This window comes from Macaca nemestrina, chromosome 1 (assembly GCF_043159975.1).
Source record: "Macaca nemestrina isolate mMacNem1 chromosome 1, mMacNem.hap1, whole genome shotgun sequence".
Taxonomy (NCBI): Eukaryota; Metazoa; Chordata; class Mammalia; order Primates; family Cercopithecidae; genus Macaca; species Macaca nemestrina.
In genome coordinates this window covers 203,760,711-203,783,429 of record NC_092125.1, presented here as the reverse complement: position 1 = coordinate 203,783,429, position 22,719 = coordinate 203,760,711, and the positions used below count along the sequence as shown (strand labels likewise).

Here is a 22,719-nt window from a genome sequence, read left to right as displayed (position 1 = left end):
CCGGTGTGGTGCGTGGCATGTCGGTGTCCCCTCTGCTCCCCGGCCCCTCCAAGGCTGCTGTCAAGGAAGAAGTTCTAGCTGTGAGCATCTTTTCAGCACCATCAAGATGTAATTGAAACGTGGAGTGGATGAGGCTGAGCAGTCAGTTCCATGAGACCCCCCTTCCCACGGGGGCCTCTGTCTGTCCAGGGTGTGATGGGAGCCTCTCACTGATTTACGGCCAGGCCGTCCATGCTCTGGCTCCCAGCACCCAATGTCTCCCAGGGTCTCTGAAGGAAAAAGACCTAGGCTGGAGGGCTGGGCCCCTGACCACACAGGACCCGGATGTCAGGGAGGGAGCACGTGTCAGCCTCAGATGTGTGGGAGTGGGGGGACCCGGCTGGGAGGGAGGACTCTGTTCTCCAGTTGCACAAGGAACTCGATTCCTGACCCACAGCAGCAGATAAAATATAGGTGTTCTTGTAAGCTGCCAAGTGTTTGATGCCTTCTTTCTCATAGAAGACTAATATAAGGAGAGTGTACAGGGCACAGCCCTGCCTGCCTCCTTCTTGAGGGAGGGCAGAGTTCACTGGAAAAAAAAAAAAGAAGCCAGCCCTAGCACACCTGCAGAACTGGACCGTCATCATCAACCAGCCCCTGCCCCACACCTGGCGCTGATTTAACTTATTCACCAGCACAGCAGGGCTGAGGGGGGATTAGCAAGTATCTGAGATGCACCCCATCTGCCCCTCCACCCTGGCCCCAGCCCAGATGGGCAGTGTCCTCCCTCCCCCAGGCCTGCTCCACGCTGTCCCATGCTGTTGCCAGTTGCTCTTCTCAAGCACACTCTGACCTTGCCATCCCCCTGCTTAGGAAGAGTCAAGGGCTCCACATTTGCCACTGAAGGAAGCCAGTATGCTTAGCAGGTGAGGCTGCCTGTGATCCCACCTGAACATGTCCTATGGGAGAGGGGACAGTGGTTAAGACCCAAACTCTGGAGCCAGGACACCACAGTCCAACTCCTGGCTCTGCCACCTGCCAGGTTAGCCACATACCCTCTCTGAGCCTCAGTGTTCTCCTCTGTAAAATGATGATTGTTTTCCCTCAGGGAGTCTACTTCACAGAGTTGCTGAGCAAAGGAATGTATGTAAGCATGTAAAATGCTTAGGATGCCCAGTGCCTGGTAAGCTCTCTGTGCATGCCCATGCTTGTGATCTGTTAGGTGGGTATTTGGAGGTAGTTTATGTACGTTATCCTTCTGGGATCAGGCTTTCCTCCCACCCCTGTCCACCCCACCTCTTGGACTGACCTCTCAGAGGAACCAGTGCATTTCCTTCCAAGCTCAGCCAGAAGAGCTGGGTTTTCCATCACCTGCAACCACACAGGCCAAGCCTGCCCTCTAAGTGTCTTCATCCTTTCCTGCTCCTGGACCTGAGACCTCTGCTCTAGCCCCACTGACTGGTCCCTCCCAGACACCAGCACTTTCCCACCCCTAGGCCTTCACTCTTGTGGTTCCCTCTTCCTAAATACCAATCGCCATCTCCTAAACGCTTGTTCTTCCAAAATGCTGCATGTCCTTCAATGCACCAGCACCCATGAACCTTGAAAGCACAGCACAGAGGAAAGAGATGGGCTTTTATCCCTGCTCTGTCCCTTACCCACTAAGTGAGCACAGACTCCTTGTTTAACCTCCCCAACCTCAGTTTACTCATCCGGCATGTGCAGGCAATAAAAACAATCCTACAGGGCTCCGGGGTGGATTGAGCGCCGCAGTTCACAACAAAGGCCTGGTGCACAGTCGGTGCCGAATCATCGCAGTCAGTGCTGAGATGACTTATGCCAGCTTTGCCTCCAGCACTTCACCTCCAGAAGAGCAGGTGGGAACCCCAGGGAAACCTTACCCAGCAGCCTCACTTTAGGAAAAAGAAATAGAAAATATTCTAATTCCGAAGAGTAAATGTCAGAGGCGTGGGAAGGAGTCAGAGGTTCTGAAAATAAACACAGTCACTGAAAGGAGGGAGGGAGAGAAAGGAGGGGGCGGAGGTGGAGGGCTGGAGTGAGAGGCAGAGAGGAGATGCCAAGTATGGGAGAGGCAGAGTCAGAGATGGAGCCAGAGACAGAGAGCCAGAGACAGAGGGTAGGGGGACAGAGGGAGAGAAACAGAGCCAGAGACAGGGGAGGAGGGAGAGAAACAGAACCAGAGACAGAGGGGAGGAGGGAGAGAAACAGAGCCAGAGACAGAGGGGAGGAGGGAGAGAAACAGAGCCAGAGACAGAGGGGAGGAGGGAGAAAGAGACAGAGACAGAAGGGAGGAGGGAGAGAGACAAAACCAGAGACAGAGGGGAGGAGGGAGAGAAATAGAGCCAGAGACAGAGGGGAGGAGGGAGAGAGAGAGACAGATACAGAGACAGAGGGGAGAAAGGAGAGAGGGGAAGAGAGAGAAACAAAAGATAGAGACAGAAGGGAGGAGGGAGACAGAGACAGAGAGTCAGAGACAGAGGGGATGAGGGAGAGAGACAGAGAGACAGAGACAGAGGTGAGGAGGAAGAGAGACAGAGAGCCAGAGACAGAGGGGAGGAGGGAGACAGAGAACCAGAGACAGAGGGGAGGAGGGAGAGAGGGGGAGAGAGATGGAGACAGGCACAGAGACGAACAGGGGGAGAGAGGGGGAGAGAGATGGAGACAGGCACAGAGATGAACAGGGGGAGAGAGGACAGGGAGAGAGATGGAGACAGGCACAGAGACGAACAGGGGGAGAGAGGACAGGGAGAGAGATGGAGACAGGCACAGAGATGAACAGGGGGAGAGAGGACAGGGAGAGAGATGGAGACAGGCACAGAGATGAACAGGGGGAGAGAGGACAGGGAGAGAGATGGAGACAGGCACAGAGATGAACAGGGGGAGAGACACAGAGATCCTTTCATTCTGGACCAGTCTTCACTTCAGTTCCACTCCCCCTCAACAAAAGTGGCCTCACCTGTAAAATGCAGACATTAGACTAAGTCAGAGGTGGCAAGCTGATGGCTGCAGAATGTATCCACCTGTGCATATGGTTTTTTTTTCTGCATAAAGTATTTTTTTTCAAAATTGGGTGGACTTCCAAAGTTTACAAATGGGGATATATTGCCTAAAACGTCAGACCTCTGTCTCTTGGCAGCATCGGGAGGCTGGCTTCTTGGGGCTTGCACTCTGACCTGGGCAGTTGGCTGAGTGAGGCAGCTTTTGCCTGCTGCCGGAGGGCATGCATGCTCCAGGTAGCCACAGTCCTGCCACTCCTGACCACCCCTCAGCATGGAGGCCGACCACCGGATTCTTTGGTGTCATGCTTGCTCTGTTTTGTGCTTACACTGGAACACCTCCTGCCCTTTAAAATATTCCCGGTGATCCCTGGACCACAGAATCTAGCTCTAAGACCCACCGGTCCATCCTGAGAGTTTATGACCATCTCAGCTCAAATATCAACTCCTTGGAGAGGCCTTCCTGAGATAACACAGCCCTCTCACCTTCAACCTCATGCTTCATCCCATTGCTCAGGAATCAGAGACAGAACAAACCAGGAGTGAGTGAGTGGCTGGGCCAGCTCCAGTTTTCCATCTGAGAAATGACCTGAGGTTTGGCAGGGGTGGGGAGAGGAGGTTTGTACTAGACGGTTGTGAGCAAAACAACTCCAGAACCAAGTCCAGTCTATTTCTGGGAGGGGCAGGGCCCAGGGCTCTCCCTGATGCAAGTGGAGATGGGACCCTTTTAGAGGAGACCACTCTAGGGGTCTGTACCTGGAACAGGTAAAATGGGATCCAGGGGATTCTTTAGGGCAGCTTCTAAGGGACGACCAGAACAAAAGAGCCCCATTCAGCCTTGAGTGAAGGGCCTTAGGATCAGGACCTCCTGCCACAGCAGGAGGATAGCTCAGCTGGAAGTCCCCTCCCCACCCCAGAAAAACGTGCCCTGGAACCCTGGGAGGAACCAGGAGCCCCACTGACCACTGATTTGCTGAGTGGCCCTAGGGAAGTCACTTATGAATCCACACCTCCATTTCCTCCCCTGCCTGCAGGAGCCATAACCTAACCCCTCTCCCCAACCCCCCAGAACCTGGAAGGTAAAAGGCCATAGGGTAGTCCACAGCCCTGAGCAGGGGAAGAAGACAACACAGGCATTTATCAACACTGCAAAGGCCTGGGTGGCAGACAGAGGACCCCATTCAGTGACCATGTTAAGCCCTCTGCCCTGCGCTCACCTTCAACATCGAGGAGCAGAGGCATCTTCCTCTATGTGGCGATTCAGGGCCCATGGATGAGGCAGCCCCTTCCCACCTCCAGGAGCCACGGGTCCATGTACTGGACAAATTGAGCAGCTCTGTGGTGGTCGTTCCCTGGTGAATTAAAGGATGTTAGTGGGAGAAAGAGGCTCATATTGCAGGGCTTATTGCATACCAGACTCTCTGCCTGCTATATAGGCAGAATACTTACTTCTGACAGCAAAAACATTTATACCCCCATTTTGCAAATGAGGAAACTGAGGCTCAGGTTGAATAAGGTCATATAACTGGTAAATGGCCTCAGGCTTAGTCCAACGGCCCTTAGAAATCCCTGCCTTGGTGTCTGCACCCAGACCTCACCTGGTCTTGGCTCCCATACCTGTGGGCCAGTGGCAGCTCCCAGGACAGGCAGATCTCACATCTCCAAAGTTGAAATCTGTCCCCTATAAGTTTCCTCTGAGATCCCAGCTCTGCATCTGGCGTCTTTGCACATCACGTGGGATCACCCACCTAACAGCCTCAGGCATCAGCAGCCACAGAAGCACCACCAACGGTAACAGCTAACCTTTGTGGAATGCTCATTACTTGCCAGACCATTCATTTTTTGTGTATGGGACAAGATATGGATCAATTTTTAAAATATGGATATCCAGTTTTTGTTTCAGCACCATTTATCGAAAAGATGATCCTTTATCCACTGAATTGCCTTTACATTTTTGTCAAAAATAAGTTGTCCTTAATGGGTGGATTTATTTCTGCATTCTCCGTTTTGTTCCATTGATCACTTTGTCTATCTTGATGCCAGTACCACATTCTCTTAATTATTGTAGCATTATCCTATGTCTTGAAGTCAGGTAATATTCATTCCCCAACTTTGATCTTTTCAACAGCTGTGTTGGCTATTCTTTACATTTTGATATGAATTTTAGAATCAACTTGGCAATTACTGCAAAACACTTCTGGGATTCAATTGAGATTATTTGGAATCTATAAGTCAATTTATGAAGAATTAACATCTCAATAATAATGGGTCTTCCAACCCATGAACACTGTGTCTCTCTGTCTACTTAAGTAGTTTTAAATTTCTCTCAAAATTTTTTTTACAATTTTCAGTGTATATATCTTATACTTCTTTTGTCAGATTTATCACTAATGAATTTATATTTCTTATGCTATTGCAAATGATATTGACTTTCTATTGCAATTTCCAATTATTCATTCCCAATATGTAGAGATGCAGTTGATTTTTGTGTATTGATTATATGTCCTAAAAACTTGCTAAACTCATTTTTCAGTAAAAAGTATAGCTTTTAAAAATAGATTCTATATCTGTGAATAATGACAGGTTTACTTCTTTCTTTAATCCTTTAAATCTGGATGCCCTTAATTTCTTTTTCTTGCTTTGTTGCATTGGTTACAACCTCCACTACATTGTCAAATAGGAGTGGTGATGCTGGGTTTTACCTTGTTCCTGATCTCAAGGCAAAAAGCCTTCAGTCTTTCATCAGTAAGTATGATGTTAGTGGCTGATATATTGTGGGTGCCCTTTATCAAGATGAAAGAGTTTACTTCTATTCCTACTTTGCTGAGAGCTTTTATCAGAAATGGCTCTTGAATTTTGTGAAATAGTTGTACTACATCTAGTGCAATGATCATTTGGTTTTACAATATCAAGAATTACATTGATTGATTTTTTAATATTAAACCAGCCTTGCATTCTAAGAAAAATTCCACTTGGCCATGATGCATTTTCTTTTTTCTTTTTCTTTTTCTTTATTTCTTTTTTTCTTTTTTCTTTTTTCTTTTTTCTTTTTGAGATGGAGTTTCGCTCTTGTTGCTCACCCAGGCTGGAGTGTAATGGTGCAATCTCTGCTCACCACAACCTCTGCTTCCAGGGTTCAAGCGATTCTCCCACCTCAGCCTCCTGAGTAACAGGGATTACAGGCATGCACCACCACTTCCGACTAATTTTGTATTTTTAGTAGAGAAGGGGTTTCTCCTTGTTGGTTAGGCTGGTCTCAAACTCCCAACCTCACTCAGGTGATCCACTTGCATTGGCCTTCCAAAGTGCTGGGATTACAGGCATGAGCCACTGGGCCTGGCCACCATGATGCATTTTCTATCTTATATATTGCTGGATTTGATTTTCTGAATTTTGTTTAAAAACCTTAAACCTATGTTTATGAGGAATACCATTCTATAGTTTTCTTTTCTAGTAATGTCTTTGCATGATTTTGATATCAGGATGTCTTAGTCTGTTTTGTGTTGCTATAGGAATATACCTGAGACTATATAATTTATATGGAACAGAAATTTATTTCCCACAGTCCTAGAAACTAGGAAGTTCAAGGTCAAGGCACCAGTAGGATAGGGTACAGTCTTTCTGCTTCCATGATGGTGCCTTGAACATTGCATCTTGCAGAGGGGAGACATGCTGTGTTCTCACATGTCAGAAGGCAGATGTACAGAAGATGTGAACTCTCTCCTTCAAGCCCTTTTATAAGAGCATTAATCCATCCATGGGGGCAGAATTCTCATGATGTAAATACCTCCCAAAAGCCCTCACCTCCCCATACTGTTGCATTGGGGATTAGGTTTCAACACGAAATCAAGAAAGGACAAAAGCATTCAAACCATAGCACAGGGAAATACTGGACTCACAGAATGAGTTAGCAAGTGGTCCCTCCTCTTCAATTGTATGGAAAACTTTGTGTAGATTTGATATTATTTCATCTTTAAATATTTTGTAGAATTCTGTAGAGAAGCTATCTAGGTCTTCAGTTTTCTAGAGGGAAGGCTTTGTTTTGTTTTGTTTTTGTTTTTGTTTTTGAGGCAAAGTCTTGTCCTGTCACCTAGACTAGATGCAGTTGTATGATCATAGTTCACTGCAGCCTCAAACTTCCGGGCTCAAGTGATCCTCCCACTTCAGCCTCGTGAGTAGCTGAGACTATAGGCACACACCAGCATGCCTGTCTAACTTTTTAGTTTTTCTAGAGATGCGGGTGTCACTATGTTGCTGTTGCCCAGGCTGGGCTTGAACTCCTGAATTCAAGCAATCCTCCCACTTCAGCCTCCCAAAATGCTGGGATTACAGGTGTGAGCCACTGCACCTAGCTATTCATGGGAGATTTTTAACTGCAAGTTCAATTATTCAATTTCTCTAAGAGGCATGGGATTATCCTGGCAGTCGATTTCTTCTTGAGTGATCTTTGGTAATTTATGTATTTAAACAAATTTATCTACATAGGTTGTCAAGTTTGTTTGCATAAAGTTGTTTATACTATTCCTTTACACTCATTTTAATACCTGTAGAACTGATAGCAATCTTACTTCTCTCATTTCTGATATTAGTGATTTATAATTTCCCTCTTTTTTCTCAATCCTTTGGATATACAGTTATTATTTTATTAATCTTCTCAACTAGATTTTATTATAATTTATGTTAATATGTTGTCTATCTCATTAATTTTTGGTCTGATCTTTATTATCTTTTCTCTGTTTTGAGCTTAAATTGCTCCTCTAAGCTCTTCCAGCTTCTTAACATGGAAGCCGAAGCCATTGGTTTGAGACCTTTCTCATTTTCTAATATAGGTGTTTTGTGCCACAAATTCCTCCTAAAGTACTGCTTTCATGGAATGTCATAAATTTTGGTATGTCAGGTTTTAATTTTCATTCAGTTCAAAATACTTCTTAATTTTTCTTTTGATTTATTCTTAGAGACTTTGTTTATGCAATCAATCTTGATCAGTGTTTCACATGCATTTGATTATAATATGTATCCCGCTATTGTTGGGTACAGAGTTTTATAAATGCCTATTAGAACAAGTTGTTTGATGTGTCTTTTATATCCTTTTTGACTCTGTGTCTACTTGTTCTTGTCAGGCATCTGAGCCCAAGCTAAGCCATCATATCCCCTGTGACCTGCATGTATATATCCAGATGGCCTGAAGCAACTGAAGATCCACAAAAGAAGTGAAAATAGCCTTAACTGATGACATTCCACCATTGTGATTTGTTCCTTCCCCACCCTAACTGATACGATATAGTCTCCCCCTCCCTTAAGAAGGTACTTCGTAATATTCTCCCTGCCCTTGAGAAGGTACTTTGTACGCCTATCCGAAACCTGTAAGAACTAATGATAATCCCACCACCTTTTGCTGACTCCTTTTTCAGACTCAGTCTGCCTGCACCCAGGTGAAGTAAACAGCCTTGTTGCTCACACAAAGCCTGTTGGTGGACTCTCTTCACACGGACGCAAGTGACATTTGGTGCTGAAGACCCGGAACAGGAGGACTCCTTCAGGAGACCAGTCCCCTGTCCTCACCCTCACTCCGTGAGGAGATCCACTTATGACCTCGGGTCCTTAGACCAACAAGCCCAAGGAACATCTCACCAATTTCAAATCGGGTAAGCGGTCTTTTCACTCTCTTCTCCAGTCTCTTTTGCTACCCTTCAATCTCCCTGTCCTTCCAATTCCAGTTCTTTTCCTCTCTAGTAGAGACAAAGGAGACACATTTTATCCACGGACCCAAAACTCCAGTGCCGGTCACGGACTTGGGGAAGACGGTCTTCCCTTGGTGTTTAATCACTGCAGGGATGCCTGCCTGATTATTCACCCACATTTCATTGGTGTCTGATCATCGTGGGGACGCCTGCTTTGGTCATTCACCCACATTTCCTTGGTGGCAGGTCAATTGCAGGGATGCCTGCTTTGGCTGCTCACCCACATTGCAGCCCAGGGCTGCTCACCACCCCCTCCCTTCTCCATGTCTCTACCCTGTCTTTTCTCGGGGCTTGCTTCCTTCACTATGGGCAACCTTCCCCCCTCCATTCCTCCTTCTTCTCCCTTAGCCTGTGTTACCAAAAACTTAAAACCTCTTCAACTCACACCTGACCTAAAACCTAAGTGTCTTATTTTCTTCTGCAATACCGCTTGGCCCCAATACAAACTCAACAATAGTTCCAAGTAGCCAGAAAATGGCATTTTTGATTTCTCCATTTTGTAAGACCTGGATGATTTTTTTTGAAAAATGAGCAAATGGTCTGAGGTGCCTGACGTCCAGGCATTCTTTTACACATCGGTCGCTCCCTAGTCTCTGCTCCCAATGCAACTCATCCCAAATCTTTCTTCTTTCTCTCCTGTCTGTTCCTTCAGTCTCCACCCCAAGTTCTGAGTCCTTTGAATCCTTCTTTTCTACAGACTCATCTGACCTCTCCACTTCTCCCCAGGCTGCTCCTCGCCAGGCCAAGCCAGGTCCCAATTTTTCCTCAGCCTCTGCTCCCCCACCGTATAATCCTTCTATCACCTCCCCTCCTCACACCCGGTCCAGCTTACAGTTTTGTTCCGTGACTAACCCTCCCCCACCTGCCCAACAATTTCCTCTTAAAGAAGTGGCTAGAGCTAAAGGCATAGTCAAGGTTAATGCTCCTTTTTCTCTATCAGACTTTTCCCAAATCAGTTAGCATTTAGGCTCTTTTTCATTAAATATAAAAACCCAGCCCAGTCCATGGTCCATTTGGCAATAACCCTTACATGCTTTACCACCCCAGACCCAGAGGGGCCAGAAGGCCATCTTATTCTCGATATGCATTTTATTACCCAATCTGCTCCCGACATTAGAAAAAACTCCAAAAATTAGATTCTGGCCCTCAAACCCCACAACAGAACTTAATTAACCTCGCCTTCAAGGTGTACAATAATAGAGAAGTGTAGCAATTACTTGCCTGTGCTGTGAGAGAAACTCCAACCACATCTCCAGCACACTAGAACTTCAGAACACCTAAACCGCAGTGGCCAGGTGTTCCTCCAGGACCTCCTCCTCCAGGTTCTTGCTTCAAGTGCCAGAAATCTGGCCACTGGGCCAAGGAATGCCCACAGCCCAGGTTTCCTCCTAAGCTGTGTCCCATCTGTGCGGGACCCCACTGGAAATCAGACTGTCCAACTCACCTGGAAGCCACTCCCAGAGCCCCTGGAACTCTGGCCCGAGGCTCTCTGACTGACTTCTTCCCAGATCTTCTCGGCTTAGTGGCTGAAGACTGACACAGCCCGATCGCCTTGGGAGCCTCCTGGACCATCACAGATGCTTTGGGTAACTTTTATAGTGGAGGGTAAGTCAGTCCCCTTCTTAATAAATACAGAGGCTACCCGCTCCCCATTACCTTCTTTTAAAGGGCGTGTTTCCCTTGCCTCCATAACTGTGTGGGTATTGGACAAGTATAATCCACAATTATAGGACACCTCTACTCCCTCCTTGGTGACTGATCATGCACCCCTTACTATCCCATTAAAACCTAATCACCCTTACCCTGCTGAATGCCAGTATCCCATCCCACAGCATGCTTTAAAAGGATTAAAGCCTGTTATCACTCGCCTGTTACAGCATGGCATTTTAAAGACTATAAACTCTTCTTACAATTCCCCCAATTATACCTGTCCAAACACCAGACAAGTCTTACAGGTTAGTCCAGGATCTGTACCTTATCAACCAAATTGTCTTGCCTATCCACCCTGTGGTGTCAAACCCATATACTCTCCTATCCTCAATACCTTCCTCCACAACCCATTATTCTGTTCTGGATAAACCTAGCTGACCCCATAAATCCTAAATCCTTTCCCCATTCCCCTTTCCATTCCTTAAAAAACAGCCCTAAAAGCTGCTCCCACACTAGCTCTCACTAACTCATCCCAACCCTTTTCATTACACACAGCCAAAGTACAGGACTGTGCAGTCGGAATTCTTACACAAGAGCCGTGACCGTGCCCTGTAGCATTTCTGTCCAAACAACTTGACCTAGCCCTCATATCCGCGTGCAGTGGCTGCCACTGCTTTAACACTTTCAGAGGCCCTCAAAATCACAAGCTATGCTACACTTACTCTCTACAGTTCTCATAACTTTCAAAATCTATTTTCCTCACACTTGACACATAGACTTTCTGCCCCCCAGCTCCTTCAGCTATATTCACTCTTTGTTGAGTCTCCCACAATTACCATTTTTCCTGGCCTGGACTTCAATCCGGCCTCCCACAGTATTCCAGATATCACACCTGACCCCCATGACTGTATCTCTCTGATCCACCTGACATTCATTCCATTTCCCCATATTTCCTTCTTTCCTGTTCCTCACCCTGATCACACTTGGTTTATTGATGGCAGTTCCACCAGGCCTAATCGCCACTTACCAGCAAAGGCAGACTATGCTATAGTATCTTCCACATCTATCATTGAGGCTACTGCTCTGCCCCCCTCCACTACCTCTCAGCAAGCCAAACTCATTGCCTTAACTTGGGCCCTCATTCTCGCAAAGGGACCATGCATCAATATTTATACTGACTCAAGATATGAGTCAATATATGCCTTCCATATCCTGCACCACCATGCTGTTATATTGGCAGAAAGAAATTTCCTCACTACACAAGAGTCCTCCATCATTAATCCTCCTTAATAAAAACTCTTCTTAAAGCCACTTTACTTCCAAAGAAAACTGGAGTCGTTCACTGCAAGGGCCATCAAGAAGCATCAGATTCCATCGCTCAAGGCAATGCTTATGATGATAAGGTAGCTAAAAAAGCAGCTAGCATTCTAACTGCTGTCCCTCATGGCCAGTTTTTCTTCTTGTTGGTCACTCTTACTTACTCTCCTATTGAAGTTTCCACCTATCAATCCCTTTCCACTCAAGGCAGATGGTTCTTAGACCAAAAAAAAAAAAAAAAAAAAAAAAAAAAAATTCCTTCCAGTCTCACAGGCCCATTCTATTCTGTCATCATTTAATATCCTCTTCCATGTAGGTTACAAGCTGTTAGCCTGCCTCTTAAAACCTCTTATTTCCTTTCCATTGTGAAAATCTATCCCCAGTCCTCCACTCTTGACTCCCTCATGGAGTGGATAGATGATCTTTGCTGACAGGACACACTCCAATACTTTCACCCTGATGAAGTCATATTCTTTACTGTTATACTCACTCTTATTCTCATTCCCATTTTTATGCCACCCTCTACCTCTCCCCAGCTATCTCCACCACACTATCAATCTCACTCACTCTCTCCTAGCCATTTCTAATCCTTCTTTAACAAACAATTGCTGACTTTGCATTTCTCTTTCCTCCAAAATTGCCCAGGCCCTGACTTACTCACTGCTGACAAAAGGGAAATCTGTATATTTTTTAATGAAGAGTGTTGCTTTTATCTAAATCAATCTGGCCTAGTATATGACAACATCAAAAAACTCAAGGATAGAGCCTAAAAGCTCGCCAGCCAAGCAAATAATTACGCTGAACCCCCTTGGACATTCTCTAATTGGATGTCCTGGGTATTCCCAATTCTTAGTCCTTTAATACATATTTTTCTCCTTCTTTTATTTGGACCTTGTGTCTTCTGTTTAGTTTCTCAATTCATACAAAACTGCATCCAGGCCATCACCAATCATTCTATGTGACAAATGCTCCTTCTAACCCCACCATATCACCTCTTATCCCCAAATCTTTCTTCAGTTTAATCTCTCCCACTGTAGGTTCCCACGCCACCCCAATCCTGCTCGAAGCAGCCCTGAGAAACACCACCCATTATCTCTCCACACCACCCCCAAAAATTTTTGCTCCCCCAACACTTCACCACTATTTTGTTTTGTTTTTCTTATAAATATAAGAAGACAGGAATGTCAGGCCTCTAAGCCCAAGCTAAGCCATCATATCCCCTGTGACCTGCACATATACATCCAGATGGCCTGAAGCAACTGAAGATCCACAAAGGAAGTGAAAATAGCCTTAACTGATGACATTCCACCATTGTGATTTGTTTCTGCCCCACCCTAAGTGATACGATATAGTCTCCCCTGCCCTTGAGAAGGTACTTTGTAATATTCTCCCTGCCCTTAAGAAGGTACTTTGTATGCCTATCCAAAACCTATCAGAACTAATGATCATCCCACCACCCTTTGCTCTCCTTTTTTGGACTCAGCCCACCTGCACCTGGGTGAAGTAAACAGCCTTGTTGCTCACACAAAGCCTGTTGGTGGTCCCTTCACACGGATGCATGTGACAGTTCTACCAGTTATTACGAGAGTGAGGACTAAACTGGTATTTTTATCTTGCCCAAATTCCTATCTAAGGGATCTGGGGAGTCATACCCAACAAATCATAAATTCTCATCAGATGGATTTTATTTAACACTATATATCATGATTTACTTTCCAACCTCACTCTGGCATAACATTACGAGACAAAGAAGAAAATCAAAAATCAAAATATCTCACACCCAAACATATTTATTTGTCATATTTTAAAATGGCCCTGCAAAGTTGTTCTTTGTGGGGGAAAATTTGCATCTGTAAGAATCTCTATTAACATAGCTAGCTCTTTTTCTCTCAGATCCTCCCAATCCTAAAGAGATTAACTAAAATCTGAATAGGACACATTTGTCATCTATTGTCTCTAAGGGCAACCACTATAAGACTTCAAAGGAACTTTGTTCTACATATCTTTTATCTTAACCTGAACATTCCCTTTCTGTCTATCCCAGGTTTTGTTTTGTGTTTTGTTTTTTTTGGGGTTTTTTTTTTTTTTTTTTTTTTTTTTTGAGACAGAGTCTCACTCTGTCACCCAGGCTGGAGTGTAGTGGTGCAATCTCGGCTCACTGCAACCTCTGCCTTCCAGGTTCAAATGATTCTCCTGCGTCAGCCTCCTAAGAGGCTGGGACTACAGGCACACAATACCATGCCCAGCTAATTTTTGTATTTTTAGTAGATTGGGTTTCACCATGTTGGCCAGGATGGTCTCGATCTCCTGACATCGTGATCCACCCACCTGGGCCTCCCAAAGTGCTGGGATTATAGGCATGAGCCACCATGCCTAGGCTGTCTATCCCAGGTCTTTAGACAAACTCAACCAATTGTCAACCAGAAAATGTTTAAATTCGCCTACAGCCTGGAAGCCCCCTATTCCCCACTTTGGGTTGTCCTGCATTTCTGAACCAAACCATTGTTTTTCTTAAATGTATTTGATTGATGTCTCAGGCCTCCCTAAATATATATAAAACCAAGCTGTACCCCGACCACCTTGGACACATGTTCTCAGGACATCCTGAGGGCTGAGTCATGGGCCATAGTCACTCATATTTGGCTCAGAATAAATCTCTAATATTTTACAGACTTCAACTCTTTTTGTCGACAAGAGGGATATGAAAGTTTTTCACTGTATAGATTTGTCGATTTCTCTTTGCAGTTCTATCTATTTTTGTTTCATTGTTTTTAAGCTCTGCTTCTTCATGTATCTGAGTGTAGGACTCATATTCTCTTGATGAATTGAAATCTTTATCATTATCGAATGACTCACTTTATTCCTGGTAATATCATTCTTTGCCCTGAAATCTATTCTGATATTAATATAGCCACTCTTGCTTTTTATTGATTATTGCTAGAATGAAATATAGTTTTCTATCCTTTTATTTTATTTTGTTTTTTTCTTTTAGAGAGTGGGTCTTGCTCTGTCACCCAGGCTGAAGTGCAGTGGTGCAATCACAGCTCACTGCAGCCTTGACCTCCCAGGCTCAAGTGATCCTCCTACCTCTGCCTTTAAAGAAACTGGGACTACAGGTACGCCACCATGCCTGGCTAATTTTTGTATATTTTGTAGAGATGGGGTCTCACTATGTTGCCCTGGCTGGTCTTGAACTCTTGGCCTCAAACCCTCCTCCCACCTTGGCCTCCCAAAGTGCCAGGATTCCAGGTGTGAGCCACTGTGCCCGGCCTATCCTTTTACTTTTAATCTGTTTGTACCTTAATATTTAAAGCGTATTTCTTGTGATACCATATAGTTGAGTCTTGCTCTTTAATCTGATAATTTCCACACTTAATTGATGGTGTTTATACCATTTGCACTTAATGTGATTATTAATACACTTAGTTTTTACACATAACCTAGTCTTTGTTTTCTGTTTGTCACATCTGTTCTTTGTTCACTTTTTCTTTATTTCTGCCTTCTTTTTAAATAATTGAGTATTTTTCTGATTCCATTTTATCTCCTTTATTATATTATTACCTATAATTCTTTGTTTTGGTATTTTAGTGGTTCCTTTAGGGTTTATATTAGGCGCACTTCACTTATCACTGTGTATCTTGAAGTATTATACCATTTCACATGTGAGAACCCTGGACTAGTATACTTCCATTTCTTTTCTCTATGCCTTTATGATATTGATGTCATTCATTTTACTTCGACATATGTTGTAAAGCCAACACTACATTGTTGTTATTAGTCTTCAAATAATCAATGACCTTTTCAAGAGATTTAAATAATAAGAGAAAATGTTATATTAACCTGTGTAATTACGATTTCTAGTGCACTTTATTCCCTTGTGGGATCCATATTTTTACCTGGTATCATTTTTCTTCTGCCTGAAAGATTTTGTTTAACATTTCTTATGGTGTGGATCTGCTGGTAATTAATGTTTTCAAAACAGGAAAAAAAAAAAACCAAGAAAGGCAAAAACACCAAGTCACATGTAATGGTTAATATGGTTAATATTGAGTGTCAACTTGATTGGATTGAAGGATGCAAAATATTGTTCCTGGGTGTGTCTGTGAGGGTGTTGCCAAAGGAAATTAACATTTGAGTCAGTGGATTGGAAAAGGTAGACCCACCTTCAATCTGGGTGGGCAAAATCTAACCAGCTGCCAGCGTAGCCAGAATAAGAGCAGGCAGGAAAATGTGAAAAGACTATACTGGCTGAGTCTCCTGGCCTCCACCTTTCTCCTATGCTGGATGCTTCCTGCCCTCAAACGTCAGTCTCCAAATTCTTCAGTTTTGGGACTCTTGGACCTTCGGCCACAGACTAAAGGCTGCACTCTCGGCTTCTTTACTTTTGAGGTTTTGGGACTCGGACTGGCTTCCTTGCTCCTCAGCTTGCAGACGGCCTATTGTGGGACCTCACCTTGTGATCATGTGAATCAATACTCCTTAGTAAACTCCCCTTCATATATACATCTATCCTATTTGTTCTGTCCCTCTAGAGAACCCTAATACATTGCATCATAATCAAAGGGCTCCAAGGCAGTGACTAAAAAAAAAAAAAAAGCGGCCAAAGGGAAAAAAGACACATTATGCACAGAAGAACAAATATATGCATGACAGCAGATTTCTCCACAGAAATCATTCAAGTGTGAACATGGTGGATAAACATTTTAAAATGCTCTAAAATTCTAAACGCTACAAGAATGCCTTTCAGAAACAAAGGAGAAATAAAAACGTTTTCAGATCTACAAAGCTGAAATACTCACAGGGCTTGCCTTTATCTTTCCTGCCTTTCAGGGATCATTGTGCCCCCTTTGCTTCGTGCCTCATGTTTAAAATCATTGTTCTATATATTTTTTCCAGTTTTTTAGTGTTTCCAGCAGAATGGTAAATCCAGTCCCTGTTATTCCATCTTAGCCAGAAGCAGAAGTCATAGTTATCATTTGATGTGTATTTGTGTAATTTTTTCATGCTATAGGCCCCATTCCAGGAGGGGAAAAGTGTATCTGTGTCTTACTCTCTGCTGTATTCCCAACACCCAGCATAGTGTCCGGCACAGAGTGGATCCCAACAACAGTTTCTTTAAACTTCCATGTGGTCTCACTTAGTCTGGTGAATCCCAGAGCTTTAGATGGCCTAGGAGGCACTTTGGAAAATCTAAATTAAGATAAGAAAAAAAAGCAGCCGTGGCTCACGCCTGTAATCCCAGCACTTTGGGAGGCCAAGGTGGGTGGATCACCTGAGGTTGGGAGTTCGAGACCAGCCTGACCAACATGGAGAAACCCCAACTTTACTAAAAATACTAAAATTAGTTGGGCGTGGTGGCATATGCCTGTAATCGCAGCTACTCGGAGGCTGAGACAGGAGAATTGCTTAAACTTGGGAGACAGAGGTTGTGGTGAGCCAAGATCACACCATTGCACTCTAGCCTGGGCAATAAGAGCAAAAAAACTCCATCTCAAAATAAAAATAAAACAAAAAGAAGAAGAAAAAAGAAAAAAGCCACATACCTGTGTCAAGGTTGAGAAAGGTCAAAGGAAAAGAATGGAGTCTCCAGGAAGTCAGGAAGGCGAAGAAAAAAAAAAAAAAAAAAAAAAGACCGAATAGACGTAACTCTTTTCCCACTCCACTGCCAGCTTCACCTCAAATCTCCAAAACACTTGTTACATGTTCCACTTACTGTGGCCAGCCAGCCCTTTCCTACCCACCCCACCCCCATATATTCTCCACTTGTTCCTTTCATTACAGATCCTGAAATTTAAACTGCATAAAATAAAAACTACACTTCCCAGTGTGCCCTGCAGCAAGATGCATCCATGTGACCATTTCCTACCAATGGCAGGCGAGTAATTGTGTGCACCATACAGGTTGTCCTTAAACGGAAGGCTTCTACTTTTCATGTCTTCTTGTTCTTCCTTCCTCCTGGATGGAATGAGGACATGGAATTGATCTATATTTTATAAAATTAATGAGGCCTACAAATTAGCAACAATAAATAAAAGATGGAAGAAATATGGGTCCAAACACTGCAGAGTCATCACATGAGGCCTCAATAGCCAGTGTTAGAACTGTTATGTGAGAGAGTAATTTTGTCTGGTATAAGCCATTATTATGTTGAGTCTTATGTGAGTCTCCATAGTAGCCAGACCCAGACACTTAGCTGCTTTTCAGGGAAGCTGACATTGCTCAGAAAAGCCTAGGCAAGGGGCCTGGAAGAAAAGATACCTAACTTTGGGATGCAACTTGGACCCTAGAGTGTCAGGGGAGCTGGGGCAATTTGCTTAGAAAAGGACATCCTGGAATCCTGTTGGGGCTCTTACTGCAACAGAACATGCAGAGAGGAGGAGGAGGTTAGAGCTGGATGCAGGGAAAGAGGCCTGCTGGCCAGCTGCCCCTTTTCCTACCTGTCTCAGCAGAGAAATCTTCCCTAAAATCCTGAATTATTCTCACCCTCTTCCCACTGCTTTGAGTTGGGCCCAGCCAGTCCACTGAGCAGGAAAACAGGAAAGGAAGGAAAATTAATGGCACCACTGATGGAGATGACGGTTATGAATGGCTGGCTGTCTAGCAACCCACCCATCATGCCGTCTGAGAGCACCCTTCGCGTGGCAGGCTCAGGGACCGAGTCCTCCTTACTGCAGGGCATGCTTTGGCCCTTGTCATCAGACCTAGTAGAGTCATCAAATAAATCCAACATTTAGATAAAAGGGGCCTGCAGAGGACACTTTCCTGAAATTCAATGGTAATAAAAAAGAAAAATGGATTGGCTCACTCCAGATAACTACCGCCAGAGAGGTAATTATGCTGCTCCTGTCCTGAGCCAGGATGCTGGTGGCAGAGGCACCTGCCCAGGTAATTTATCAGCCCAGATTTATGGACTCCCCAAGAGCTGCCTGCATATCTCCTCCCCTCTGGTTTACTTGAGACACTTTTATTGATATTTTGTCAGATTATTGGTCTTCTCTGTAACTTCTTAGGTGGCAAGGGTTGATGAGGTGAGCACCACCCTGGGTGGCACAGTCGGATATTGATTTGCTGACAATGACCCAGGAAGACACGACCCATTCCAGGGAGCCATTTGTTTCAAGCTACCAAAATCCCGATTTCCCATGCAACTCCTTGAGCTCTTAATATCAAAGTCAATGCAAGCAGAGAGCCCACTGCCTGCACAGCGAGGGATTAAGACTGCGTAATATAACAGGGATGATTAGCCTCAGTTTCCTCATCCATACAATGGGAATAAGGCAGAAGCTGCATACATGTTTCTCGAATGCCTGAGTGAATGTAGGTACTGAATTACGCAGAAATAGATGGGATACTTCATATCATCCCCCTGCCCTTTCATTGCATTAAGATCAAAGGTCACCAAACCCAGTATAGCCACAAAAACAGAGATTTCGGACATTAGAAATGGTATTATGAGGTCTTCCAATCCATCATCCTGCTTTCAGGCTGGGAAGAGCGTGTTCTGATTTTACTGATGACTTAGCCACAGCATGGAGAAGTAAAACTACCGGTCAAAGTCCCACCACAACAATACTACTAAACCCCTCGATGTCCAACAGCAACGACCACAACCACACAGCCACAGCAGCAACGAGGCTTTGGAGGCTTCCTGCCCTGACTCTCCTCACTTGCAGGCCCTGCGCCCTGGGCGTGCTATCATCTCATTTAATCCTCACAAAGACCCAATAGGGTGGGTTCTGCACTCTCTCATTGTTTTGTTTTTTAAAGCTTTTATTGTATCTTTTCTACTTTAAAAAAGAAATATATCCTTGTTTTGAAAGATGTTATCAATAGAGAAACTAATTTCAAGTAGGAACAATAAAATAAAAATTTAGGGTTGGGCGCGGTGGTTCACGCCTGTAATCCCAGCACTTTGGGAGGCTGAAGCAGGCAGATCACCTGAGATCAGGAGTGTGAGACCAGCCTGGCCAACATGGTGAAACCCCGTCTCTACTAAAATTACATAAAATTAGCTGGGCTTGATGGTGCGTGCCTATAATCCCAGTTACTTGGGAGGCTGAGGCAGGAGAATGGCTTGAACCCGGGAGGCGGAGGTTGCAGTGAGCTAAGATCATGCCACTGCACTCCAGCCTGGGCAACAAGAGCAAAACTCTGTATCAAAAAAAAAGAAAAGAAAAGAAAAGAAATTTCAGGGATAACTTTAATTTGTCCCACATTGCCTCCCCCTGTGACAACATCAGCAGCACAGGCAGGCTGCTGATGGCAAGGGTATGAAGGTGCTTGTAAGGGAAGTAAACTACCAGGCTGGCTGGGGACACAGATAACTTGAAAAGGCCTCTTGTTCCCTCCTTGCTTTCCCCAGCCCCCAGGCATTACTTGGACTTGTTTTTTCAAGTCGCCTGTAACACCTTTTGTCATAATTTCAAAAATTTTCCCTCACTGTACTGCAGGGCTCCTTCTGTGGGTTCTGCACCATGATGGTGTTGATAAGGAATACAGACTCGCTGTTCCTCCTTCACCATCACTCTCTCACCTCCCTTCTGACTACAGCAGAGCCTCCTGGAGGCCCAAACAACCTGGGAGACCAGAGGCAGCAGAGACCAGAGCACATCTGCCCCCTTTGTGGGATTTATGAATGATACTGAGAGTTCTCACTAAATTGTACCTGGCAATAGTTTTTGAAAAGGTCTTTAGAGGTCTCCTCTGTGAGAGAGTTGACACTGCCAGTTACTCTTTGAACACAAGTCTTCATCTTTGTTCCCCCACTGTGCCAAGCACAGTGCTCCACACTGCAACTTGGGAGATTGTGACTTAAACTGAACAGAACTTGAAATGGAAATTGACCATGTGTTTAAGGGTTGCTTCAGAGTATGCAAGGGAAGGGTTTATAAATCAAAAGCTTTTCTGCTAGTCCCTGGAGAGCACAGCACTTCAAAGAGGCCTTTGGCAAATCCTTTTGTAAACTGTAGAATCCCTTTCTACTGTAAATAAACCTCACTTCTTTTTTTTTTTTTTTTTTTTTTTTTGAGACGGAGTCTCGCTCTGTCGCCCAGGCTGGAGTGCAGTGGCCGGATCTCAGCTCACTGCAAGCTCCGCCTCCCGGGTTTACGCCATTCTCCTGCCTCAGCCTCCCGAGTAGCTGGGACTACAGGCGCCCGCCACCTCGCCCGGCTAGTTTTTTGTATTTTTAGTAGAGACGGGGTTTCACCGCGTTAGCCAGGATGGTCTCCATCTCCTGACCTCGTGATCCACCCGTCTCGGCCTCCCAAAGTGCTGGGATTACAGGCTTGAGCCACCGCGCCCGGCCAATAAACCTCACTTCTGAAGCTGGGACACACACACGTTAATACACACACATATACACACACGTGCTAACACATGTGCACACATCCACATATATGCACACACATGTTAATATTTACACATGCACACACATTTATGCAAACACATGCACACATATATGCACACATGTATATGCATGTACATACGCACATACACATTTATGCACACATGCACACATGTTTGTGCACACCTGCATGCACATGCATGCACACACATATGCACACATGCGAACATGTTAATATATGCAAACAATACACGCAGGTTAATATATGCACACACATGCACATGCATGCACACATATATGCACATGCACGCACATGCATGTGCACACATATGCACATACATGCACACACGTTAATATATACGCACACATTTATGCGCACAGGTTAATATACACACGTGCACACACATGCACACATATAGACATATACATGCACACACATATATACACACATACATGCACATGTATGCACACAATGCACACACATGCACACACATTGATATCCACACATGTACACATGCATGCACATGCATACACTTACAAGCACACACATTAATATACACACATGTGCACACTAGCATGCACAATATATGCACACATAGGCATGCAAACATGCACACGCATGCACACATCCACATATATGCACACACATGCACATGCATATATGTACACACACATATGCACGTGCATGTATATGCACACACATATGCACACATACAGTAAAAATGTACACACACATATATGGTATAAAGGTCAAACAACTCCAAAATATAAATAATACATGCACACATACAGTACAAAGAAAAAACAACGCCAACAGCCACAGAAGAGAAAATGTTAAATTTAAAACCTTCTCTTGATCTCTCCACTCCTACCCCTTCAAGACACTGGCTATTAAAATGTGGGGATGTTTTAGGAACTGCTTAGGTTAGGGCTGTCTCCCTGCTCAGCCCCAGAAAGGACGTGGGGCTTTGTTTGTTTGTTTGTTTGTTTGGAGACAGTTTTGCTCTTGTCGCCCAGGCTGGAGTGCAATGGTGCGATATTGGCCCACTGCAACATCTGCCTCCCGGGTTCAAGCAATTCTCCTGCTTCAGCCTCTCCAGTAGCTAGGATTACACGCACCCACCACCACACTCAGCTAATTTTTGTATTTTTATTAGAGACAGAGTTTCACCACGTTGGCCAGGCTGGTCTCGAACTCCTGACTTCAGGTGATCTGCCCACCTCAGCATCCCAAAGTGCTGGGATTACAGGCGTGAGCCACCACGCCCGGTCATTTTTTAAAAATCACAATGAGTAGGAAATTCCTGGGCACACAATGGCAGTCTGCCCAAAGGGTTTCTTTGTTGCTGATACCGTGGAAAATGCTGCCCTGGTCCTCATCATGAAAGATGAGGGGTGGCTATCAATTTTCTGACTGGTCTACGTCCCCATAATTGACACAGATCACTGGATCTTGTGGTTGCTGGGGAAGACTAAGCTCCCCTTCAGCCTCCCCTTCAGCTGAGCCTTGTCTGCAAGATGAGGATCCTTCTGAGTCCCCATCTTGCCGACCAAGATGGGGAGGGATGGGTTCTGTTCCTTTCTCAGACTGCTTCAGGCCATTGTTAATATTTGGTAACACCTGTCTTACCTCCTTTAAGACACCGTTAAAAACTTCCTATTTGCAAAA

The 22,719-nt window shown here is 44.7% G+C and overlaps 1 long non-coding RNA gene across 5 annotated transcripts in view; it reads left to right on the top strand.

Moving 5' to 3' along the window:
- Window positions 1-22,719, top strand: part of LOC105494593 (uncharacterized) — a 92,892-nt gene that overhangs the window by 26,822 nt on the left and 43,351 nt on the right. Inside the window, exons 2-6 of one of the 5 annotated variants that reach the window (XR_011623837.1) lie at window positions 8,117-8,300; window positions 8,408-8,641; window positions 14,697-14,820; window positions 16,094-16,168; window positions 17,486-19,641. This is a non-coding gene — a long non-coding RNA (uncharacterized lncRNA). Of the gene's footprint in view, window positions 1-8,116; window positions 8,301-8,407; window positions 8,642-14,696; window positions 16,169-17,485; window positions 19,649-22,719 lie in introns of those variants that run through there. The other 4 variants (XR_011623836.1, XR_011623839.1, XR_011623838.1 and 1 more) reach the window with 4 other exon arrangements.